Source organism: Silene latifolia, unplaced genomic scaffold (genome assembly GCF_048544455.1).
Source record: "Silene latifolia isolate original U9 population unplaced genomic scaffold, ASM4854445v1 scaffold_20.1, whole genome shotgun sequence".
Classification (NCBI taxonomy): Eukaryota; Viridiplantae; Streptophyta; class Magnoliopsida; order Caryophyllales; family Caryophyllaceae; genus Silene; species Silene latifolia.
The window spans coordinates 2,148,793-2,171,373 of NW_027413163.1; the positions used below are offsets into that span (position 1 = coordinate 2,148,793).

At 38.2% G+C, this 22,581-nt stretch overlaps 2 long non-coding RNA genes across 2 annotated transcripts; both read right to left on the reverse strand.

Annotated features, from left to right (window-relative positions):
* Positions 1–10,245: 10,245 nt before the first annotated feature.
* On the reverse strand, positions 10,246–12,197 carry LOC141638349 (uncharacterized). The gene is made up of 3 exons (XR_012542066.1): positions 12,144–12,197; positions 11,001–11,065; positions 10,246–10,358 (listed from the first exon to the last, which is right to left on the reverse strand). It is a non-coding gene; the product is annotated as an uncharacterized LOC141638349 (long non-coding RNA).
* A 6,377-nt stretch (positions 12,198–18,574) lies between these two features.
* LOC141638541 (uncharacterized) lies at positions 18,575–20,939 on the reverse strand. The gene is made up of 3 exons (XR_012542104.1): positions 20,673–20,939; positions 19,530–19,594; positions 18,575–18,887 (listed from the first exon to the last, which is right to left on the reverse strand). It is a non-coding gene; the product is annotated as an uncharacterized LOC141638541 (long non-coding RNA).
* Positions 20,940–22,581: the final 1,642 nt, after the last annotated feature.

Consider the following 22,581-nt stretch of genomic DNA (forward strand, 5'->3'; position numbering starts at 1 on the left):
ACTAATGCAATAATCAATAACAACATAATAATAAGAGGGAAGAAACGAAATAACATAAACTAAATTAACAAAGAGATTAAAGGAAGAGAAATTAAGGAAATAAGAGAATTAAAGATGCAAAGGATAAAGAATTAATACTAGAATTAAGAGAAAGGAAGAGAAATTACAGAGTTTAAGATCCGGAATAAGAAGAACAAAGCAATGTAATAGAGGTTCAAACAGTGGGAATCCCAAGGTATCTCACTGGGAAACTCCCCTCAACATAATCAGTAGCGGCAAGAATGTGAGCCTTTAAAGGAGGGGGAACCCCCCAAAAATAAATACTAAACATCATAGGATTGGTTTGTAAACCCGAATAAGCAGCAAACTGACTGAGGCAGGAGTCAACAGCTTGAATAGATGGCAAATCTCCCCTAGTAAAAACTAAACCAATAAGTCATCTGCAAAGATCAGGTGGGTGAGGTTGATCTTCACACACTTAGGGTGATAAGAAAACCCAGAAGCAGCAGGGAGCTTCCTGAGTAGTCTGGATTGGACCTCCATACACAAGGTAAAAAGGTAGGGGGAGAGAGGATCACCCTGCAGCCTTAGTCCCCCTCTTAGTTGGTAAGAAACCCTCCATGACCCCATTAATGTTAACAGAGAAATAAGTCTTTGTGACACAGGCCAGCACCCATTGAACAAATTTAGGAGGAAATTTGAAGAGCCTCAAGCATTCAGCAAGAAAATCCCAATTCACCGAGTCAAATGCTTTTCTAATATCAATTTTTAGGATACATCAGCGTGAGATCAAACTTCTATTGTATTTATGAGCCATCTCATGTGCCAACATGGAATTGTCAAAGAGATCCCTTCCTTCCACAAACGCTGCTTACTCAAAACCAACCACCTCTCCCAGAATAGTCTTCATTCTATTCGCCAGGAAGAATAGTCTTCATTCTATTCGCCAGGATTTTACTTACTGTTTTGTAAAATACAGTATAGCATGAGATTGGTCTAAACTCAGAAACAGACCTAGGAGACTCATTTATTGGAATCAAAGCAATAACTGTAGAATTAGCAGCACAAGGCATGGAACTCTTAGTAAAAAATTACATGACTGCCTCCTTGAAATCAGATCCTATGATAGCCCATAAGTCTTTGAAAAAACCACCAGAGTACCCATCCACCCCTGGACTCTTATTACTATCAATAGAGAATATAGCAGACTCTATTTTCTGAGGTGTAATAGGAGCCTCCAGACAACAAACGAGAAGAAAGAGTATCACGGCAAAAAGAACCTCGGAAGAGGAGAAACAGAAGATGAAGTACCCAAAAGTTTACTATAATAATCCAAAAAGGCTTTTGCAACCTGAGCCTGCCCCTGACAGAGAACACCCTTAGCATCTTCAGTAACCCCAATAGTGTTTCTAATCCTCCTTGCCTTAATGTGGGCATAGAAGTATTTATTATTATTATTATTATTATTATTATTATTATTATTATTATTATTATTATTATTATTATTATTATTATTATTATTATTATTATTATTATTATTATTATTATTATTATTATTATTATTATTATTATTATTATTATTATTATTATTATTATTATTATTATTATTATTATTATTATTATTATTATTATTATTATTATTATTTTTTATTATAAAGGGATGTGCGCAGCTTTCATTAAAATAAAAATAAAAGTTTACATGAAATTGGTGGGGAGCCGAGAAACAATCTGGGCCCCCACACCCTTAGTAATAGCAAAGCTAAGTCTAGTAAAAATGTAAGCGGCCACCCGAGTCCCCGCATCCTGAGATACCGAGAATTTCTGGATCCGTTTGAGCAAGGCAACGACATCCGAACCCAGCTCTCCAAGTGAAGAGAAAGAGAAAGGTAGGAAACCATATTATTATTATTATTATTATTATTATTATTATTATTATTATTATTATTATTATTATTATTATCATTATTATTATTATTATTATTATTATTATTATTATTATTATTATTATTATTATTATTATTATTATTATTATTATTATTATGATTATTATTATTATTATTATTATGATTGTTATTATTATTATTATTATGATTATGATTATGATTATTATTAATATTATGATGATTATTATGATGATTATTATTATTATGATGATGATTATTATGATGATTATTATTATTATGATGATGATGATGATGATGATTATGATTATGATTATTATTATTATTATCTTTTTTTTTATGACAAGGGGGTTGAGTCACCCCCGGGCCCATGCATTCCCGCACCACCACATGGACCATGTAAGCCACCCCCTTCGGGGGCTGCAGTGGTCAAGTGATCATCGCCCCAGCTGGTAGTCGAACCCGGGACTTCTCAGCTCCTGCATTTCTGCAAGCTTCAAGGTTTAACCCGGCTACCACTGGACTAACACCACTTGGTTTATTATTATTATTATTATTTTTTTTTTGAAAGAGATCAACATTCTCATTCATAAGAAAGAAGGACAAAGTGTACATGGTTGACCACTAAAGAAAAAACAAGATGACCCATCCCTAAGCTACTAGTACATGGAACATGTCATAACTTAGTATACCCTTCTGCCAGGCATACATACGCACACAGACACAATATTTAATCCAACGTAAGAGCTGCTCCACTGAACGTGATTGACCCACAAAAATACGCCTGTTTCGTTCATGCCAGAGCCCATAAATTCCAGCAGCAAGAGCACAACAAGATAACTTCTTCCTCCAAGTTTTGCATTTATACCTAGCCAGCTTATAGAGCTCATGCTTAAGACTCAGGATGCGTCTAGTATACCCCTGCCATATCAGAAGACCCTGCATTACCTTGGTAGAGTATGAGCAACTGAAGAAAAGAGGTTGATGATTCTCCATAGCCATACCACACAAAACACACCGGTTAACCATAAGAAGACCCCTGCTACAGATATTATCAACATTAGGGAGGGCTTTATGAGCAGCCAAGGTAGAGATGAAAGCATGTTGAGGGATAATGACACCATCTAAAAGGGGTTTCATCCACTGTAGAGGGGAGCATGGCCCTGGAAAATGCTGTAAACCTCCCTCAGAGGTAACTTACCCTACAATTTCCAGGTGAAAAATAATAATAATAATAATAATAATAATAATAATAATAATAATAATAATAACCTTGTTCGGGACACGCTTTTCGACATCTGCTATAGATCTGGTATTACTGCGGGGAAGGAGGTTGATATCGGTTTGGTTGATGGGCATGGTGGCTCTCTTCGTCCTGCGGATTTATTGCTTTATTCTTGGGACAGGGGGCGTGATGTGTGCGTCGACCTGACAGGTTCTTCACCTTTGACTCAGGACCGGGTTGTGATTTTGTGCCGGGCGGGTTGTCGGCCGATCTTTGCTTTCGGCGAAAGTGTGCTAAGTATGGGGATTTGTGCGCGGTAGCGGGTTATGGTTTCCTACCTTTCTCTTTCTCTTCCTTGGGGAGCTGGGTTCGGATCTTTGTTGCCTTGCTCAGCGGATCCGAAATTCTCGGTATCTCAGGATACGGGGGCTCGGGTAGCCGCTTACATTTTTACTAGGCTTAGCTTTGCTATTGCTAAGGGTGCGGGAGCCCAGATTGTCTCTCGGCTCCCCACCAATTTCATGTAAACTTTTTCTTTTATTTTAATGAAAGCTGCGCGCATCTTATAATAATAATAAAAAAATAATAATAATAATAATAATAATTATTATTATTATTATTATTGCTCAACTAAGTTTGTTAGATGTCACAGTTGGGGATTTTTGGGTTAATTTATAACTAACTAATCTAACTAAACAACGAGAAGTAAATAAATCTAACAATAGAGAGAAAGGGAACTAGGATTGTCGAGTCACCAATGAATCTCCTATGGTCGTAGTCTAGGTCGCAGAGTAGTCACATGCGACGGTCTAAGGGGTAATGAAAAGGTCCTTCCGGTCCGCTATTCACCCTAAAATACTACATTACTACTAACTTAGCTTCCGCCCTCATTAGAGTATCCTAACTAATTGTAGCGGGTCTCACTCCTTCCAATCTTCCGATCTAGGTCAGAGTTTGCCAAAAACAACTAGAACAATTATGCGCATTAACCGTCTAATCATCATTAAAGCTACTTATAAAAACAAAGACATGAAACAAGCATTAGATCTGGAAACCTATTTAACCACCATCATTCATTCATGGTTCCCCTAAATCCTAGCGAGGGAATTAGCTATGCAAAATGAAATTAACGAAACTAATAACAACTAAAGCAATAATCAATAACAACATAATAATAAGAGGGAAGAAATTAAATAACATAAACTAAATTAACAAAGAGATTAAAGGAAGAGAAATTAAAGAAATAAGAGAATTAAAGATGCAAAGGATAAAGAATTAATACTAGAATTAAGAGAAAGGAAGAGAAATTACAGAGTTTAAGATCCGGACTAAGAAGAACAAAACAACGTAATAGATGTTCAAACAGTGAAAAGTTCCGCCCCTTAACCTAATGAATGTTTTTCTCTTATATAGTAAGAGATTTTATTATCTAATAATATAATATAGCTAAATATAATAAGTCGACATAAATCCTGCGCGTCAGACTTGGTTTTGCTCGATCGAGCAACATAAAGTTGGTCGATCGAGTATTTTTTCCTCAAAAGCTCTAGATCGAGCACTAAAGCACTCGGTCGAGTACAGTAAGAATCAAGGTAGTCGATCGAGAGATTTAAAGTACTTGATCGAACACAAAACGTACTCGATCGAGCACTAAAGTACTCGATCGAGTGGTTTCAGCGTATAATTCTTGTTTCGTGCACTGAACTTCAAACGGTCGCCATTTCTTCGTTACTTGTCCGAATCAAGCGATTTTCATGGCGTTGGAAAGCTAAGAGGATATGCATTCATCTCCAATTGGAATTACCTTATTTTCAGTTGTAAAACTATAGATATGGCTCTTCAAACTAGGCACTAGTAATGTGAAGCTCTTCCTTTGCTCGCCTAGCTACCTTACTTCTACGCGCATCACAAATTAGTAGTTTCCAAGCTCCGACTCAAGTCATCTCCAAAATGTATGCATAGGGACAGGTTTTAAGCTTGATTATGCTCCTCTCCGGTTCATACATGCAAATAATACTAGACAAACCAAAGTAGACTATTTTGGGGACATTTGTAGCTAAACATTACACAAAATGCATATAAATGAATGCAAAACGGTACAAAAAGTCTATATAAAATGCACGCATCAAACCTCCCCAAACCAATGCTTGTCCCCAAGCAAACTAAATGCAACTAACTAGTGGAACGGAGTGAAACTCAGAGCTAGCTACAAATCGTCTACCTAAACTAGTTTAATGCAATAAATTAACAAAATAGCAACAATGTCAAAAGCAAACGAGTCATGAAGATGTTTATGAAAATAGCTGAACCGTCGACCTTGCAAGACCTTCAAAATTGGACTCTCACGGGTCACTCTCTCTCAATGAAGCAAAGGGTAAGGATATAAATGTAAGAGAGAAAGAAAAATATAGTCACTCACCTAAACTACGACCTACATAAACATGCATGCAATCTAATATGATAAACAATTTTAGCTACCGTGCACATACACTCCAACCAAACAAGGTCCTGTCACATGCCGAATGCTTACAAAAGTTTGGAAAAGTGAGGCAATGGGTAAGAAGGGGCAAAACAATTTGGATATGTGGAGGTATAAGCCAAGCTAGTAACCTAAACAAAACCGATAATACAACATCCCGCTTCAAAACCATCAAAATACTTAAGCACAATTGCCAAAATTCGGCATAAAACTCACTCAACCAAAATATTAAACTCCTCATATAATAGAATTAGCAACATAGGAGTAGAATAAACTTATTTCTTTTTTTTCTCTTCTTTTTCAATTCTTTTCTTTTCCCTTTTTTTTCTTTTTTTTTCGTTTTTTTTTTTCCTTTTCGACTTTTTTTTTCTTCCAACATTCTCCTTTTCCAAAACTACCAACTCCCAACTTTACAGTCCAAACCAAAATTGACACAATAGATGATATACCCGCAAAACAAACGCTAAACTAGCTTGACAAGGTGGGCTAAGTTTGGATGTAGTTAAGGGGTCAAAAAGGCAAATTTGGCTAATGTGCAGGTAATGGGTAGTAATGAAATAAAGGGGTATGTAAGCACCTCTCCTACATGTGACACCGGCCACTAACCCGAATGTATGCAGCCAAAAAGCAATTGAATTTCATACTTATGCAAATTAATGTTACATGTTATGCAAGGAGTATACTACTCACAATCCTACATGAAACTGGTTATGGATGGCACCAGTTTTTAAGGCTCTAATTCCTTAGAATTAATAAGTAGCTTGCCAAATATCAGGTCAAGTCTATTCGTTCAGCTAATTTAAACAAAAACTCGTAGATTATGCAAAATGACTATGTTAATAGATGTTAAAATTGCAAGGCTTAAGCAAAATGACTAGGTGTAGTGCAATTTCATCATTAAAATCTACCGTTCCGACTCAACCTATATGCTAAAAGAAACATGATTTTTTTTTGAATTTTCGAATAGTTTTTTTTTTGAGATTAATTTTTGAAATTAAAATAAACAATGCATACAAAAATTAAACGTGCTAACTGAAATACAATAAAAACAATATGCAGACATAGATATGGATGCATATACCCTCCCCAAACCAAACCGTACAATGCCTTCATTGTACACAACAACTAGCAGCAGCAGCAATTATATGGGAAAAGGGAAAATGCAAACTAAAGGACATAAAGAAGGTAAAGAGCAAGAAACTCACATGATAGAACGAAATAGGGAGAGACCTCCCCAAACCAGCCAGCAACATGGGAGGTCGTAGCTAGCAGCACCGGATCAACTTAAATCGCGAAAAGAATGCAGGTGTACCTGCAATTACGCAAACAGCGCCCCAAAAATACTACCAAAACCAAATCTAAAATGTTCCGCAATCTATAGTCGAGAAAACTAATTATTAAGCACACAAAACTAAATAAAAAAATGTCTAAGAAATCCAAACAAAACATGCAAATCCGGGTTGCCTCCCGGTCATCGCTAGTTTCAGATAGGTCCCAGCCTGACCTTCTTTTCTTCATCCACCCACACAAACTAATGGCCCACAACAAGGCTTCTGACTGAATGCAGTCCCTTCAGCATCCATGATTTTTACTTTTGGTCGCCACAGCACAACATCGGAAGAACGACTCTTTACAGCATCAACTACGCCACGTCTTCTCTTGGCCTTATCCCACGCCCTCTTCTTATGTGGGATGGAATCTTCAAATCCTCTGTAATACCCGCCCTTTTAGAGGCCCTTTGGCCAGTGTTGACTGACCTTGGGAGTGGGAATAATCCTTAGAAGTGCGTGCCAAGTTATCTTGGGTTGCGAGTTATCTGTGGTACTCGATAGAGTAGAGGCTACTCGATCGAGTAGCTTGGATACTCGATCGAGTAGGGAGTCACTCGATCGAGTATGTGGGATACTCGATCGAGTATGTGGGATACTCGATCGAGTATCGGGTTTTCAGCGAGGGTTTTTAATCGCGTTTTGTTAAATCCGCAATTCATTTCCGCCTCATTCCTTCTATCCTCTAGTCGCCCCTTTCCCTTCCATTCACCGTAAAACCTCCATGGAAGCCTTTTGAAGGTCCTTGTGCCTTAGGAGAGCATAGCTTGAGTCGGGTAGCGGTCTTTTGCCGGGTTTCTCCTTATAGGTATGTCGTCATCATCATCCGTATCCTTGTTTTTACAATTAGGGTTTGCTTGATAGTAATAGATGATTGTGTTGTGGTTATAGGCTTTGCTTGATTGCTGGATATGTCGTATGTTGGCATGGATTGGTTGCGGTTGCTTTAAGGTAGGTTTGCCTACTCAGTTGCTGTAGATGGTCTAGTGTGTCGGTTGTTGTGGTTATGTTGTGGTTGTTGTATATTGTCGTATTGGTTTTATGACGGTTGTTGATTGATTGTTGTTGATGGTTGTGATTGTTTGTCTCTGGTTCTCGAGATGCGTTCTCGGCTGAGTGGAGTTACTTGTGGGAATGTATTCACGCCCTAGTTTCGCCCTCCGTGGAACACGCCACGGGAGGGGATGTGCACATTAATGGGACAGGGTTATCGCTCGGTATGATGAGCGGGGATTTGGTGGGTACGGCTGCGGTCCCCCACTGGCAGGGCTGGTTCAGTGGACAGTCGGTGACGGAGACTGATTGGAGTGGGTGTAATTGTGTGTGTGTGACTGATTGTGTTGTATTGTATTGTCAGATGTTGTTGGCATTGTTGTGTCTTATCTCAGTACTGACCTTGTGTGGTTGTCTTGTTGTTTTATGTGTCTGCCGTGATCCCTTATGGTGAGCAGTCTGCCTTAGCAGGTGTTGATATCGTTGATAGCTGGAGTCCGGGCAGAGATGAGTCTTCACGAGATTTGATAGTTATAGCGAGTAGCCTTTGAGTTGTTTTACGTCACTTGTAATATAACATAATAGTTCTTTTATCGACGTTTTATTATTACTGTCCTCGGATAATCGAGATGGTAATGCCCTTATATGCTAAGGAAGGCCTAGTTAAGGCTCCTCTGGATATGGGGGTGTTATAAAGTGGTATCAGAGCGACGATTTTGGAACCTGTAACAAATGAAAATAATGAACGTAGTGAGTGTAATAAAATGAACCTGGTGTATGTATAATGGGAGCCCCGCTGATGCTAGATTTTTGGTGAGTAGGCGCCCTCATTTCAAAATCTTGGCCCCATGGTACTTAAGCCAGTCACAGGTTATGGGAATGTGGAGTCCGTGTGTATATATATGTGATGTGTATGTTAGCTAAGTCAGAATTATTTGAGGTTGAGTCTTTGCTAACGTAGAGATGGTTATAGTAGTTGTGTGTGGATGGTGCGTAGTGAAGTTTTGGCGTGAATAGTGAGCTCGTACGATGGTTAGGAGAACCGTGATAGGAGTTTATTTGATAGAAATGCGTGAAAATGTGAGAGTGTATGCCGTAATATGAAGGTGATGATGTTAGTGTTTGCTTCAGTTGTTAATAACGGTAATCATATACGGGTTTATAAGCCCTACCGTAATTACAATGAGGATGGTTAAAGAAGTATTGAGTTATAATATGAGAAATAGCATATAGTAATGTGTATATACCTTGTTTATTAGTTGAAACTTTCCGCTGCGTGACGATCGATTTGTGTAGCAAAATTTTGTTTATGTTGAAATTTGAACATAATAAGTTTTAAATTTGCTATGTAGAGTATACATTTGTATGATATGTGAAAGAATGAATTATCGTTAAATATACGTTTCATGTTGTTGTGAACACAAGTTTGGTAGTAATGTGGTAAGGTAAGTTTGAGTATGGTATGATGACGTGATTATGCTTTTGAATGACTTGGTAGCAAGTAAACCGAGTTGGGTAATTGTGAAGCGTATTATGACATAAAACTTATTTGTTGAGACGATATGGTGTGCTTGAGTAATAATAGTAATACGTGAACGAGTGTGATAATTAGTGCCGAATTCCGAACTTAGTTTGGAATCGACACGCGATATTGTTTTTGCAGGAATCCTCGATCTACTTCGTAGTTTTGACCATGTACTTAACTATACTTGACCGAGTGCGAGTGCTTACTAGACCGAGTAGACCTCACTCGATCTCGTTAGGAAGCTACGGCGTCGGGATGTGAAAATTTTCTGCAGATACTCGACGAAATAGCGCCTACTCGATCGAGTAGAGGGCACTCGATTGAGTACCCTAGACACTCGATCGAGTAGGTTACTGTACATTGATTCTTTCGGGTTTCTTAAAACTCCTAATTCTTTCTTATTCTCCTCATTTTTCTTCTATAATTCGAACCATAAGCTCTTTCATCCCTCTCAAAAGCTTTCTTCATCTTGTGTTGGTAGTGATTCTTTGGGTTGGTTATTCTTATTTGTTTGCATTCTCTTACTTTCCTACTTAATCAAGGTATGATTTTCTTCCCTATTTACATGATTTAACAATTTTCACGACCAAAACGGTAAAGAAGATATGGAAAATTCACGGCTGTCACTCCACACTTAGCTAAAAATGCCAAGTGCAAGGTAAATACAGAGTAAGCTTTAAATCAAAGTACATGTCTCAAAATTTTATCAAAACAATAAAACGTTGCAGCGGAAGACTTAAGTCTTACAAAATCTAAAACAATAAATAAAATTAAAAACCAACGATATTATAAAATTATAAATAGTGTATGACAGAGTCTTTATTCAAAATCCTTCCACGCTCGTACTAATCCCCGGATCCAGTATGCACCCATGCAGCATCTCAAGCATCTCAATTGTACCTATCAACTGTACCCAAAACATAAATAGGTACAGGTTCCAGTGGGGGAACGACCCAAAACATAAGGACGTCAGCACAAGCTGAGTTTACAAAAATAAGAAATATTGACAAATTCAAAAACAGTATTATAAATTAACAAAGCTCTGAAACCAAAGTAAAACAAGAATTACATTCCAAAACCAATTGCTGTAAATCCAATAATATTAACCAAACAATTCAAAACCAAAACTTTTACCACCTGTGTGACAAGGTCCTACCCTTGACACGGTCTAGAGGCACCACCTGTGCTTTGTTAGACTCATAAAAGTGCGCACCTCTCACATTTGGGCAGTCAGTAGGATGGAACCGCCAAAGGAGAAAGTCTAACTACCTAGCGAGTGGGGGCCGGACAATCCCCACCCAAAAGAACTCGGGCCAAGAGTTTAGTTTCGGGACGTAATCCCAGGAGCGTCAGAGACGACCTTAAACCATCTAGACCAGAAGAAACCAAATTTTCCAAAGCGGCCTGAGCCGAAACCATTCCAATGTGTAATATTCAAAATTTAGAAATACGAGTGAAAATTCTTCGGTACCACAATAATATAAAAAAAGTTTAATGATTAATCCGAACATGCTCTTTACTTAAATTTAAAAAGGGTAAAAGTCCTTACCTCTTGAGACTGAAAAATCCAACCTTAAGCTTAGTCCAAAAATTCCTTCTCCTCGAATCCACAAGCTACAGTTAAAATTTATTCGATTATTAAACCACTCAGCATTCTAAGATACTCTAGTTACTAATTAGACCCATTCTCGTATAAATTTGTTTAAAACAACCTACACCTTAAAGTCATTCATCCCATTTTCACATGGTTAGACGATTCTTTATCCTAAACCCCACAATAATATGATTCCATACTCTGCTCATACTATTAATGGTCTTAGACGTAACACTCGACTCAACTCTCAGATGATCAACTCACCTGTAGTTTCAACAGGAAAAGAAATACAGTACAAGGAAAATTAACTAATCCTTAACAGCACCTATGATATGAGTTTCATTCCCAATGATAAATTCCATCTCTCTTAATCGATCGCCTTACGATTTCAAGCCCATCATTATAAAATTGTAGAACAGCACCATGAATCTTATGAGGTCTAGCATTAGTATTCACCTCCCTGTCCTTAATATTGCTTAAGCTTTTATGATTTCCAACTTCTAATTCATCTGAAAATATTATCTAACTAATCCACTAGATTCCATTGGCAAATCTCTATGTACACAATCATTAGCTCACTGCACCATAGACAAGGATATGAATTTCTATCAAAGAGTGTGTATATCCCATAAACCAAAAATAATACGCCAATGACTCTTCAAATCCACAAACTGAGATAAACATATTCATACCTATCATTGACGATAATTACGAACATGCTAAAACACAAACCTTCAGTACCTATATCCAACCATCGACACAACCGGCACAAGAATCTGCCATAGTAGAACCTCCATGATAACAGTGACCCGCCAACAACACCAAGGCGACAACAGACTACTAGAATTAACAAGTCCACGGCTAACAACAATAACGCCCCAAATAAATCATCACTTCAACAATAAACCCAAGTAAATCATAAACTCACTCTAAACTATTTATTCCCTCATCCTAAACATCGTGAACACAATAATACTATTAAAACCTCATTATCAATTAGTAAATCAATTACGAAAATTCGCTTTATAAGACTGAGAAATTGGAGTAAACGTAACACTTACAATTAATACTATCCGAAAAGGGGAAGCGAGAAAATACCGCTACGGTTAAGCTCCTTAAGGCAGGACAACTCTAAACGTCACCGGCAGGATCGATTGAACAAGAAAACACAGGTGCAAGAGGGAGGATTGTGCGTGAGAGAAAAGGGAAATCAAATAAAAGAGAGTGTACAAAGAGGGGTAAGAGTCGTGTGTATGTTTGATAGGGTTTGGTAGGCTTGTATGTTGTATTTTTTTTTATTTATCCTTCAAGGGCTAAAAGTCAGGTCCAAGTCCAAATTAAAATAGAAATTGGTCTTTTGAAACAATCTCCCACTTTTGTAATAATTCACACAAGTTTCTTTCTTATAGGCAAGCATAAGTAACGACCGAGAGAGTAGCACCTTATAATTAACTTGGAAAAATATCGGGGTATTACAGACTTCCCTCCTTAAAATAAAGATTCGTCCCCGAAGCTTAAACTCTTTCCTAAACAACGAGACCTCCAAAATTCTCTTGTACCGAACACTTCAATTCCAACCGGATTTGTAACCTTAATAATGCCTCACATTTCTACAATGTTTCCATTCCACAAAATACCAACAAACACAATTTCATATGAACTTTTCGTCATTTCCCAAACTCCAAGGTAAAACGTCACTAAGAAACTAAAAGCATGTCAGATAGTATAAAATTATTATTTTTTTGTGAAGAAACAATTTTTTTTTTTTGAAACAAGTAAGAATAAAATAACACTCTCCAAAAGTGTTGGATACGTCCAGACAATAAGCATAAATGTATAACCAGTATCATGGATAAGAATAAAGTAACACTTTTCAGAAGCGTTGAATGCGTACAAGCAATGAGAATGACCAAGTATGACCAGTACCATTGACAATCGTTAGCAAATATAGTGCATTAAGTACAATTAAGTACCAATGATATGTAAAATCAAAGGCAATAGCAAGCCACATGCAAATAACTAAAGTAAAACAAGGAGGGAGAATGCACTAACTTACAGCCAAACTCAACTAATGACGCGCACGCATCAAGATCACCAAAAGAAAATAAGTGTGTAAATCTCCACCCCCTTAAAACAAAGCTTCGCCCACGAAGCGTAAAATTATCTTAGGTAAACAGGTGAGGGTATTTGTCCCTCATGGCAGATTCAACTTTCCAAGTAGCTTCCTCTACATTGTTGTTGTTCCATAAAACTTTTACCATGTGAGTTTCACCTCTACGGGTTTTACGCACCTTAGTATCCAAAATCTTTACCGGAGTCTCCTCATACGTCATTGCCTCATCAAGCTCAATAGTCTCCGGGTCCAAAACATGAGATGGGTCACTAATATATTTTCTAAGTTGAGAAACGTGAAACACATTATGAACCCTCTCTAAGTCAGCTGGTAAATCAAGTCGGTAAGCTACCTCACCGATACGCTCCAAAATGTCATATGGTCCAATAAATTTTGGACTCAATTTGCCCTTCTTACCAAATCTCATTACTCCCTTAGTAGGCGAGACGCGCAAAAGAACTTTGTCACCAACCTCGAATTCCACGTGTCTGCGAGTTTTATCCGCATAACTCTTTTGTCGATCTTGAGCTGCTTTCATTCTATCTTGAATAATCTTAACTTGCTCAACCATTTCTGTAATCATCTCGGGCCCCAAAACTACAGACTCACTTATATCATTCCAACAAATAGGACTCCTGCATTTGCGCCCATAAAGCGCCTCAAATGGTGCCATCTGAATTGTAGCCTGGTAGCTGTTATTATATGAAAATTCTATAAGATCCAATTTATCCTCCCAACCTCCTTGAAACTGCAGAACACATGCTCGTAACATATCCTCAAGTATCTGGTTTGTTCTCTCAGTTTGACCATCAGTAGTAGGGTGGAATGCAGTGCTCATCTTGAGCTTGGTACCCAAAGCCTTCTGTAATTTTTTCCAAAATATCGAAACAAATCTAGCATCTCTATCTGAAACAATGTCATTTGGGACACCATGGAGACGTAGTACATGATGTATATACGCATCGGCTAGTTGCTTCTTTTTCCATGTATCCTTCATTGGTATAAAATGAGCACTTTTAGTTAGCCTGTCAATAATTACCCAAATCATGTTATTACCTTTCTGTGACCTTGGTAAACGAGCTACAAAATCCATAGAAATCGAACTCCATTTCCACTCAGGTACTTCTAAAGGTTGTAACTTTCCTTGGGGTCGCTTATGCTCACTCTTCACCTTTTGACATATCAAACAACGAGCCACAAAATCTGCAATTTGCTTTTTCATTCCAGACCACCAAAATGCTAATTTCAAGTCCTCATACATCTTATCACCCCCTGGGTGAACAGAATAAGGCGTCGCATGAGCCTCTGTCGTGATTCTTTCCTTGATCTCCTTATCATTAGGTACACACACTCTATCTTGGAATTTAATTAACCAATTCTTATCGCGCTTGAATAATGCAGGTTCATTAACAAGCTTGTCCTGCAAAAATTTATCTCCACCCTGCAAATCCCTAATATCACTTGTCAAACTATTCTCAGCACTCAGTGTATTAGACGAAGTCCCTGGTTTGGCCATTTGGATCGCAAAGTTCACAAACTCTTCCCGCAGCTTATCACGATGCATCACTAACTGTATCATATGGAGAGATTTTCTGCTTAAGGCGTCAGCCACCACATTGGCTTTTCCTTCATGATATTGAATTTCAATCTCATAATCCTTGATCAGCTCCAACCACCTTCTCTGCCTCATATTTAGCTCTTTTTGTGTGAATATATATTTTAAACTTTTATGGTCAGAGAAAACCTTAAAAGGTACACCAAATAAATAATGTCTCCAAATTTTTAACGCAAAGACCACAGCAGCCAACTCTAAATCGTGAGTAGGATAATTTTCCTCATAAGGTTTCAACTGTCTAGAAGCATAGGCAATTACTCTTATATTCTGCATAAGCACACAACCTAAACCATTTTTAGAGGCATCCGTATATACTTCATATTCCTCATTACCGTCTGGTAAAGCTAGCACTGGAGCAGTAGTTAACTTTTCCTTAAGAATCTGGAAGGCTTCCTCACACTTATCATCCCATTGAAACTTTGTTGCTTTCTTCATGAGTGTAGTCATAGGCCTAGCTATTTTAGAAAAGTCTTTCACAAATCTCCTATAATAACCAGCTAAACCCAAAAAGCTACGAATTTCGGTCACAGATTTTGGTCTAGGCCACTCCTTCACAGCTTTAATTTTAGCAGGATCAACCGAAACCCCATCCTTTGATATGATATGACCCAGAAAAGCTACTTGATCTAGCCAGAACTCACACTTAGAGAATTTTGCATACAACTGTTTTTCCCTTAAGATGCCCAAAATAACGCGTAAATGCTCCTCATGCTCCTTCTCATTCTTGGAGTAAATCAAAATATCATCAATGAATACCACAACAAATTTATCAAGGTAAGGCCTAAAAGTTCTGTTCATCAAATCCATAAAGACAGCAGGGCATTGGTTAACCCAAAGGGCATCACAGTAAACTCATAGTGCCCATATCTAGTGGAAAACGCAGTCTTAGGCACATCTTCAGGCGCTATCTTCAATTGATGGTACCCAGATCGCAGGTCTATTTTAGAGAAAACCGAGGCGCCTTTCAATTGATCAAATAAATCATCGATCCTAGGTAAGGGATACCTATTCTTAATGGTGACTTGATTCAATTCCCGATAGTCAATGCATAACCTCAAGGTTCCATCTTTCTTTTTCACAAATAACACAGGAGCACCCCAAGGCGAAACACTAGGCCTAATATACCCTTTTTCCATCAGCTCATCTAATTGTTTCTTAAGTTCTTTCATTTCCAAGGGCGCCATTCTATATGGTGATTTAGCAATTGGACCCGTTCCTGGCACCAAATCTATCTTAAATTCAACTTCCCTATCTGGGGGCATTCCGGGTATGTCCTCGGGAAAAACATCAACAAACTCACTCACCACATGTACATCACTTAAGTCAGGGTATTCGACCCTCAGATCTCTTATATGACACAAAATCAGCTCAGCTCCCCTAGATATATGTTTCTTCAATTTCATAGTAGAAATAAGCGTCACTTTAGGACCCCTAACACGACCCTTATATGATACTCTCACATTTTTAGGCCCTCTTAACGTAACTTTGCTCTGCCAACAATCGATACTAGCCCTATGAGCTCCCAACCAGTCCATCCCCAATATGACATCAAAATAGGGTAATGGAAATTCTATTAGGTCTGCCTTAAAATCATGACTACCAACGACTACAGATAGACCCTTATACACTTTTTCACAATTTACTAAGTCTCCGGATGGCATAACAAAATCATAATTTACAACTTCATTAGGCTCTAGGTTAAGTTTCTCCACAAACTTAGATGAAATAAAAGAATGCGATGCACCACAATCAAATAGGACATGAGCTAAAACAGAGTTTACGGAAAAGTTACCCGAAACAATGTCTGCATTTTCAGCTTCCTCTCTATTCATGACGTAGAGTTTTCCTGTAGGTTTCTTGTTGGCTTGTGCTACATTCACCTGCCCCGCAGGTTTGCTAACTGAAGTATTATTAGCTTTAGTCGGAGTTGAGTTCTTAAAATTATCAATTGACGCAGAACCAGTATAGTTGTTATAGTTGTTGCTCTTTGCTTGATTCTGAAACCGATTACCCTGAGCGACACTCGCACTAGCAGAAGATACAATACTCGGCTTACCAGCTTCCTTGCCTCTGCATTCAAACTCACGATGTCCCAAAAATCCACACCAGTTGCATGTCACTTTTTTCCCGTCACAATCAACACCAGGATGATCGCCATTGCACCGTTTGCAGTAGTAATGACGCTTAGACTCTTGACTAGCTACCTGACTCCTATTTCGCCAATTGTTCCCTCCTTTATTTCCAACACTTCCAAAAGATCGCGATTTACTACGGAAATTACTATTATTATTGTGACTGAAGTTACCCCTCTTAGCTGGGTTGTCAGATTGAGTCCCCTGAAACTCCTTCCTCTTATTACTTACAGCTACACTTCCCATTTCAGCTTCCATTTTCTGATTGCTTCTCTCAATATTAACAGCCCTTGCATAAATTTCTTTCAAAGTAGTAAAAGTTTCACCAGCAAACCTACCCTTAATTTTCCAACTCAACTTATCCTCAAATCTGGCTGCTTTAGTACGCTCCGTTGGCACCAACTCCTTAGCAAAGCGACTAAGCTCCACAAATTTAGTATAAAGTTCCTTCACAGACATATCATCAGTTTGCTTTAAATCCCCAAAATCAGCAAGTTTTTGACTTTTTACGTGATCGGGAAAGTACTCATACTCAAGCATCTCCTTAAGGTCATCCCAATCCCTTTCATAAAGTATGGACACTCCCTCCGCATTTCTCCTTCTCACAGGTTTCATAAAGTCCTCTTTAATTGTTTCCCAAAAAACGTCAGCCTCTTCCTTAAGGTAATATACGGCTATTCTAGCCTGAAATTCCACGGGACACCCTACTGCCATGAAAATTTTCTCCATCTCTCTAACCCAATTATCTAGCTCATTTGGGTCCCCCTTTCCAGTAAAAGACGGTGGTCTTTTCTTTTGCACCGCTTCAGACATAGCAGTAATAGTGGGTGCACCGTCTTGTTCATTCTCAGCCCTTTCATTCATATTTTCTACCCTTTCACTTATACTCCTACTAACTGCTGTCATTTGTTGCACAGCTTGGAGAATAGCACCATTCTGGGCAACCATTTGTGCCATCAAGGCAGCCATATCAACGTTATTGTTCTCAGGTTCTCTTCGAGGAGGCACTGTCAACTATATAAATGAACATTATTTTGTAAGCTCGATTAGTAAAATCTCTGAGTGAACATTAACCGAACCACATCAAAGTAAACCCATCTCCTCTAAATATTAAGTATGATAAACTCCTTAGTTAATCGAGAGGCTCAAACTAAATTAGCAAAGACTACTAAGACGGCTCTTAGGCAAATTCTAAATGTAAACAGCCCTAAATTTTCACGACCAAAACGGTAAAGAAGATATGGAAAATTCACGGCTGTCACTCCACACTTAGCTAAAAATGCCAAGTGCAAGGTAAATACAGAGTAAGCTTTAAATCAAAGTACATGTCTCAAAATTTTATCAAAACAATAAAACGTTGCAGCGGAAGACTTAAGTCTTACAAAATCTAAAACAATAAATAAAATTCAAAACCAACGATATTATAAAATTATAAATAGTGTATGACGGAGTCTTTATTCAAAATCCTTCCACGCTCGTACTAATCCCCGGATCCAGTATGCACCCATTCTACCCCTCACTCAAAAATGTTTTTTTTTTTTTTTTTCATTTAAACATGAAAAGTTTTTTTTTTTCAATTGTTTTAAATCCTGTAAAACTTATTTTGTTTTCGGAAAACCATTTGCTCTGATACCAACTGTAACAGCCCTAATTTTTCACGACCAAAACGGTAAAGAAGATATGGAAAATTCACGGCTGTCACTCCACACTTAGCTAAAAATGCCAAGTGCAAGGTAAATACAGAGTAAGCTTTAAATCAAAGTACATGTCTCAAAATTTTATCAAAACAATAAAACGTTGCAGCGGAAGACTTAAGTCTTACAAAATCTAAAACAATAAATAAAATTCAAAACCAACGATATTATAAAATTATAAATAGTGTATGACGGAGTCTTTATTCAAAATCCTTCCACGCTCGTACTAATCCCCGGATCCAGTATGCACCCATGCAGCATCTCAAGCATCTCAATTGTACCTATCAACTGTACCCAAAACATAAATAGGTACAGGTTCCAGTGGGGGAACGACCCAAAACATAAGGACGTCAGCACAAGCTGAGTTTACGAAAATTAGAAATATTGACAAATTCAAAAACAGTATTATAAATTAACAAAGCTCTGAAACCAAAGTAAAACAAGAATTACATTCCAAAACCAATTGCTGTAAATCCAATAATATTAACCAAACAATTCAAAACCAAAACTTTTACCACCTGTGTGACAAGGTCCTACCCTTGACACGGTCTAGAGGCACCACCTGTGCTTTGTTAGACTCATAAAAGTGCGCACCTCTCACATTTGGGCAGTCAGTAGGATGGAACCGCCAAAGGAGAAAGTCTAACTACCTAGCGAGTGGGGGCCGGACAATCCCCACCCAAAAGAACTCGGGCCAAGAGTTTAGTTTCGGGACGTAATCCCAGGAGCGTCAGAGACGACCTTAAACCATCTAGACCAGAAGAAACCAAATTTTCCAAAGCGGCCTGAGCCGAAACCATTCCAATGTGTAATATTCAAAATTTAGAAATACGAGTGAAAATTCTTCGGTACCACAATAATATAAAAACAGTTTAATGATTAATCCGAACATGCTCTTTACTTAAATTTAAAAAGGGTAAAAGTCCTTACCTCTTGAGACTGAAAAATCCAACCTTAAGCTTAGTCCAAAAATTCCTTCTCCTCGAATCCACAAGCTACAGTTAAAATTTATTCGATTATTAAACCACTCAGCATTCTAAGATACTCTAGTTACTAATTAGACCCATTCTCGTATAAATTTGTTTAAAACAACCTACACCTTAAAGTCATTCATCCCATTTTCACATGGTTAGACGATTCTTTATCCTAAACCCCACAATAATATGATTCCATACTCTGCTCATACTATTAATGGTCTTAGACGTAACACTCGACTCAACTCTCAGATGATCAACTCACCTGTAGTTTCAACAGGAAAAGAAATACAGTACAAGGAAAATAAACTAATCCTTAACAGCACCTATGATATGAGTTTCATTCCCAATGATAAATTCCATCTCTCTTAATCGATCGCCTTACGATTTCAAGCCCATCATTATAAAATTGTAGAACAGCACCATGAATCTTATGAGGTCTAGCATTAGTACTCACCTCCTTGTCCTTAATATTGCTTAAGCTTTTATGTTTTCTAACTTCTAATTCATCTGAAAATATTATCTAACTAATCCACTAGATTCCATTGGCAAATCTCTATGTACACAATCATTAGCTCACTGCACCATAGACAAGGATATGAATTTCTATCAAAGAGTGTGTATATCCCATAAACCCAAAATAATACGCTAATGACTCTTCAAATCCACAAACTGAGATAAACATATTCATACCTATCATTGACGATAATTACGAACATGCTAAAACACAAACCTTCAGTACCTATATCCAACCATCGACACAACCGGCACAAGAATCTGCCATAGTAGAACCTCCATGATAACAGTGACCCGCCAACAACACCAAGGCGACAACAGACTACTAGAATTAACAAGTCCACGGCTAACAACAATAACGCCCCAAATAAATCATCACTTCAACAATAAACCCAAGTAAATCATAAACTCACTCTAAACTATTTATTCCCTCATCCTAAACATCGTGAACACAATAATACTATTAAAACCTCATTATCAATTAGTAATTCAATTACGAAAATTCGCTTTATAAGACTGAGAAATTGGAGTAAACGTAACACTTACAATTAATACTATCCGAAAAGGGGAAGCGAGAAAATACCGCTACGGTTAAGCTCCTTAAGGCAGGACAACTCTAAACGTCACCGGCAGGATCGATCGAACAAGAAAACACAGGTGCAAGAGGGAGGATTGTGCGTGAGAGAAAAGGGAAATCAAATAAAAGAGAGTGTACAAAGAGGGGTAAGAGTCGTGTGTATGTTTGATAGGGTTTGGTAGGCTTGTATGTTTGTATTTTTTTTATTTATCCTTCAAGGGCTAAAAGTCAGGTCCAAGTCCAAATTAAAATAGAAATTGGTCTTTTGAAACAATCTCCCACTTTTGTAATAATTCACACAAGTTTCTTTCTTATAGGCAAGCATAAGTAACGACCGAGAGAGTAGCACCTTATAATTAACTTGGAAAAATATCGGGGTATTACATATACATTGTTTATATCATGTTGAAGAATGAATTTTGATGATTTTCACCGTGAAAAGTTGCCTTAAAACTCCGTCTTAAAAGTGCCCCATATTGAAATTCGTCTTCGATATTTGAAATTTGGTGTTGAATATGAATGTTTAGGTAAGGGATAAACTTCAATATGATAGTAGTGATGTTAATTGATGGTGAATATGTCAAAATTGTTACAGCTGTAAAGACCGTCTGACAAAACTAACTGAGTTGTTTTGTTTCTAATATTGAAGGTTGATGATGATATGTTCTAAATTACGTTTCTATGAGCATGTATACATATCTCACATGTTATTAAAGCATATGTATAGAATAGCATTTGAATCATGCTAGGATGTTAGAATGGGTTGAGTAAACCATGTATATCATGCTAAACTTTTCACAACTATCGATTATGAGTAGCTATAAACTGAATTTGCATTTCAAAATTGGGAACTTGTTGGTGAATTTGTGTACCTAGCTGAGTATGTAAAATCCAATTGCATGAAGTATATGCTTTACATGTTTATGCAAGTTGTTTAAGTTATATGCTGAAACAGATGCCGAGACCGAACGTAGGGACCCGTCAGAGTAAACGGGGAAGGGTGACACAGCCTGAGACTGGGGAAGGGAGTGGACCCGTGGTACCCGCGGTACCGGAATACCCTTCGGTAGTGTTTGTAGATTTCAAACAAAGAGAGCGTTTTGTAGCTTTGCAAAAACGCAAAATGAGGCCAACGAGGTGTGTGGATACCACTCTTCTGACTGATTTGGGAATAGAGACGGATGTGCATCACATATTTGAGACTTTGGGTTTTACGGGGTTGTATCGGCTGAGGAAACATTCCTACCCTTTCCTTACTTTGGAATTTATGAGCTCCTTTAGTTATGACCCAGTTGCCCAGACCGTTGAGTTTCGGTTGATGAACACCAGTTTCTTGCTTACCATTGGACCTTTTTGCTTCTCACCTTGGGTTGGCCAAGCCTCCCAAGGATTCTATCACTGATATTCCTGCTGAGTGCGGTGTCTGCCGCCTAATGCCTTGTCTTACCGGGAAACCAGCTCCCACCTCAAGCAACATGCTGATTAATGATGTTCAGCATGTTACATTGAGGATCTTTATTCGTTCTCTCTCGAACCTCCTTTATGATAGACCAGATATCAGTAAACTGAACAACCATGAGGTGTAACTTCTGATGTCTTACTTGAACCCGGAGCAGGCCAGGAAAGTGGTCTTTAATGCTCCTGCCATCGTCTGCGCTAGCCTTGCTTTGGTGGCTACTGCCACTTCCCGGTACCTGAACTGTGGCGCTATCGCCACTCGGTTAGCTGAAAAGCTAACCTCCTTTGAGGCTTCTTCGGAGTATGTGCCCTTGGCTACACCGGTGCCTACGATGGACCGTGAATACTATCTCGACCTGAAATGGTTGAGAAATTTGGTCGACGGTAGCCTAGCCTGGAGAGTGTGGGGGATGAGTTGGATGGGGATCCCGGCTCCTGAGCACCTTCCACCGACTGA